The following is a 4,921-nucleotide window of genomic DNA, read 5'->3' on the forward strand; positions in this document are numbered from 1 at the left end:
ACAATATTATACTTTGGCAGATGTAAATTCATATAAATATAAATACTATAAATATAGCACTTATTCCAAGAACTACACTTAAGGAAAAAAAATGTTCAGGATACTTACTGGGCAAATGGCTGTACAGGAAGGTTAAGGTCAGGGGGTAGGGCACATACAGAGCCCACATAGCTGAAATCTTTGAATCAACAATATCTTTCCCATATATAATTCATTCATACAGTGACTTATTTTGCAAAGAAGTATCATCTTGTTAAACTGCAGTTAAGTGTCAAAAACACATTTTTTAACTAATACATCTGGTTCAGTATTGCAACTGAACAGCAGAAGAACAAGAATAAATTCAACATATGTTCTACTTGTTAACATAACCGCCTCATATCACCGTTAAGCTTATTAAAAGTAATATGCTGCAAGATTCCAATTGTAATTTCAAAAGAATCCCAAGCATGTTTGTGACAACGGCTCAACACCACTGAAATAAGTTCAAAGGTACCCAAGTGAGCATTTCAAAGGACAGCACTGATGTGGATAGATGAATAAATTCTGGTGTAATTTTTTTTAAAAAAATAAGCTCTTAACTTTATAATGTTCCTTTATACATGAGTTTGAAGGTCCACAGCAACATGACACAACTATTATTATTGTTTTTTTTAATATTTTATTTATTTATTTGCAAAGAGAGACACAGTGAAAGAGGGAAACAAGCAGGGGGAGTGGGAGAGGGAGAAGCAGGCTTCCCATGGAGCAAGAAGCCCAATGCGGGGCTTGATCCCAGGACCTTGGGACCTGAGCCAAAGGCAAATACCTAATGACCGAGCCACTCAGGCGCCCATTAAGTGTTATTATTATTATTCTTTTTGAATGCAGAACATATCTTTATTATAGCAATACATAAAGCAAATAACTTCAAATGTTCATAACCACAACTGTACATTATTAATGAATGCTGGTGTTATTCAGCTTGCTCAGATTTGGGGGAAGAGCTGATGTGTAAATTCCTGAAATTCATGGACCTTCATAAAAATGGGGGGTTGAAATGCATGTACATGTTTTAAGAGTATTCCAGTTTTTATTCTCCTCTTAATCCCCATCTCGGCATTTTCACATGTCCTCAGTGAGTTAACCAAATTCAAGGCATTTTGTTGCTAAGAGATCTGGCAAGGTTATGTTTGTCAGTGGCAATATTCTTACAAGTTAATAACTGCTGGTCACCAAGAGATTTTTGACCTAGTTCCCTCTTCCTCCAGGGCAAATGAGCTTTCACCTGGGTACTCAGTTCAAACCCTACAGACTGAATAGCCTTCAATACCTCCTTTAAAAGCACTTTAAACAGCCATTTCCATTTCAATAGTCAGTTGAGGACTGTACCCCTAAATCTGAAAGTCTTCAGCCTTGAAGTCATCCATTGTCTCAACTTTTCGAAGGATTTTGAGCTTTGGGAAAGGCCTTGGTTCTTGCTGAAGCTGCATTTTCAGCAGCTCAATGTGATTCAGGTAAATATGTGCATCTCCCAAAGTATGTACGAAGTCACCTGGCTTTAGTCCTGTGATGTGTGCAATCATGTAGGTGAGCAGGGCATAGCTGGCGATGTTGAAGGGCACGCCCAGGCCCATGTCCCCTGACCTCTGGTACAGCTGGCAGGACAGTTCACCATTCACCACGCAAAACTGGCAGAGGGCATGGCACAGAGGGAGGGCCGTCAGAGGAATATCTTTTGGATTCCAGCCACTCAGGATGATTCTTGTGTCGTTGGGGTTGGTTTGATTGTGTCAATGACCTTTTGCAGTTGGTCTACTCCTTGACCTGAATAATCTGAATCCTTATCTATGTATTCTGCCCCAAAATGCTTCCACTGAAAGACATAAACTGGGCCTAAATCCCCTTCTTTTCTGTTGGAGAACCCCAAGCTGTCCTAGAAGTCTCGAGACCCATTGGCATCCCAGATTTTCTAAATATTATTTTCCATTAGAAGATTTACTAAATATTATTTTCCATTAGAAGAATACCATAGGAAATATTCTATAATGTGGAAACATGCCTGTGATAGAATGTTGTATGGTAGCAAGTCTCCAAGATAGCCCATCACTGTTTCCTACCTTCTGGTATTCACACCCTTGCACAGTTGTATCCCACAGTGTACTAGGGTTAGTCTGTATGACCAGAGAATACAACAGAAATGATGTCAGTCTCCAGATTAGGTTATAGAAGACTACAGCTTCTGCCTTGCTCTCTATCTATCTCTTTCTCAGAACTCACTGTGGGAGGCCAGCTTCCATGCCTGTCAGCAGCTCTATGGAGAGGCCTACCTGGCGAGAAACTAAAGCCTCTTTGCCAATAACCACATGAATGTGGTTGGGAGCCAGTGGGTTCTCCAGCCCTGTAAATGACTACAACCCCAGCTGACACAGACTATACAATCTCATAAGAGACTTTGACCCAAAACCATTCAGCTAAGATGCTTGTGAGATAGTGTTTATTGTTTTAAGCAGCTAAGTTTCAGGGTAATTTGCTACACACAACAAATAGTTAATACAGCAACATGTAACCAAAAATATACAATAGGAAATTTGCCAAAATTTAATACTAATTCTCAGTGACCAATTAGTCACTCTAATAAAAAATTTTCATTTTTTATTAGGTTTCTGGTATATTTTCTGGTTTTCTGTATTTTTTTTTAAAGGAAAGATTTTGTTTTAAGAGAAAGTACAATTTAGAATGGATTTTCTTTTATTTTATTGCCATGTGTTTGCTACAGGGTTTTTCAGGGACAATGATTAGCACAGATACAGAAAGAGGGACTGTAATTCTAAATAGTATAATTTGGTCAAGCATTTGAATCAAATACTAATCTGAGATTACCAACCCAGATGACTGTGGCCACAAAAGTACATCCTACCACTCCAGTTAGTGCCCTGAAAAAGCCTTTTTAATTTTAACAGAATTTCATATTTATAGAAAAGTTGTAGAAATAGTACAAAATTTCTGTATACCATCATCCCTATATAATGACATGATCTGGGGCGCCTGGGTGGCTCAGTCATTAAGTGTCTGCCTTCAGCTCAGGTCATGATCCCAGGGTCCGGGATCAAGCCCCGCATCAGGCTGCCTACTCACCGAGGCGCCTGCTTCTCCCTTTCCCACTCTCCCTGCTTGTGTTTCCTCTCTCTCTCTGTCAAATAAATAAATAAATTCTTTAAAAAAAATAATAATAATGACATGATCTATTTATGAACATTTTACCTCATTTGCTTTCACCATTATCAATAGACAGATGATCGATAATGAGTATATCTTTTCTTCACAGCACTTATCATTGTTGTAACTTTACATTTATTTGTCTAGTTATTTGATTAATTTTTATCATTCCAAATAGAATATAATTACTACGACTTTTTTGTTCGCCATTTATCCTGGTGGTTAAAACTGGCTCATAGCAAATGCTCAATATTTTGTTTTATGAGTGAAGAAATGATAGGAATGGAAGATGAAGAGAGTATATGCCTCAACTACTAAAGTTGAAGGAAGTTATATGTGTTTTATTTATGCCCATCAGTTGGGCAAGTCAGTAAAATTCCATATAGAATGCTGATGTAAAATCCAAAAGTTATTTGTTGGAGGGCCAGCAGAGCAGAGAACTGGGAGCAAAAGAGTCGGGCTCAGAAATAGAATTTAAAGGAAGAGATTAAGTAAAGTTTCCCATTAGAGAGGTTATTTGAGTTCTGTGTATTGGTCAGATGGGCCAGAATATGCTGCACTAACAAACTACCCCAGTGCACAGGGTTTTAAAAAAGAAAGATTTATTTCTATTTCACAATACATGGTTAATACATAATCAATGATTCGTGCTACTCAGCTGAGAACTCTATCACTCCAGGACCCAGGCTAATAGAATAGCAACTATCAGGACCCCTGCTAGTAATGATGCCAGAAGAAAAGGAAATTCCCGAAGGTCTCACTTCACTAATGAAATGCTCTGACTTAACCATGACATTTGTCATTGTCATTTCTGCTTTGAACTCAGTGTCCACAAGTAGTCTCAAAGTTCACACAATCACAAGGGCACCAGGAAATTTGATTCTACCACATGCCTGGCAGACAGAGAACTGGTAACACTGGTGAAGAGCACTCACAATTACTAGCTTTGATGTAGCTATTACATTTCCTCCTCAGCAATCTCTACCACAAACTGGTTTTACAGAGTAACAACAAATCATGAGCATTTTACAGAAATTCAACATCGAGTCATTGTTCATATTTATCCAAGCACAAGCATTTTCCCCCCTTCCCATCCTTCTCACCTTTCTTCCTTCTACTTCTTCAGTGGGATCCCTAAACATCCCAGAAAGATTTAATGACAAAAAGGAAGAATAACTAATCATTTGTTTGAAACCTTTTTAGTATTTATTTATACTTATACATTCAACATATTTAGAGCACACATACTATTTACCAATAGAATTTTTTCATTGTAAAACATTACTTAAAACAACTTATAATTTCAACTCAATTTCTTTTTATTTATTTATTTATTATTTGATGGAGAGATCCCCAGTAGGCAGAGAGGCAGGCAGAGAGAGAGGGATGCAGGCTCCCTGCTAAGCAGAGAGCCCGATGCAGGGCTCGATCCCAGAACCCCAAGATCATGACCCAAGATGAAGGCAGAGGTCCCCCTCAACTCAATTTCAATTTATTTTTTTTTTATTTATTTTTTTTTTAAAGATTTTATTTATTTATTTGACAGACAGAGATCACAAGTAGGCAGAGAGGCAGGCAGAGAGAGAGGAGGAAGCAGGCTCCCTGCTGAGCAGAGAACCCGATGCGGGACTCGATCCCAGGACCCTGAGATCATGACCTGAGCCGAAGGCAGCGGCTTAACCCACTGAGCCACCCAGGCGCCCTCAATTTCAATTTAAACAAG

At 38.6% G+C, this 4,921-nt stretch overlaps 1 pseudogene; it reads right to left on the bottom strand.

Moving 5' to 3' along the window:
- Positions 1-690: 690 nt before the first annotated feature.
- On the bottom strand, positions 691-3,261 carry LOC132007171 (thymidylate synthase-like; annotated as a pseudogene).
- Between the last annotated feature and the right edge of the window lie 1,660 nt (positions 3,262-4,921).

Source organism: Mustela nigripes, chromosome 1, assembly GCF_022355385.1.
Source record: "Mustela nigripes isolate SB6536 chromosome 1, MUSNIG.SB6536, whole genome shotgun sequence".
Taxonomy (NCBI): domain Eukaryota; kingdom Metazoa; phylum Chordata; class Mammalia; order Carnivora; family Mustelidae; genus Mustela; species Mustela nigripes.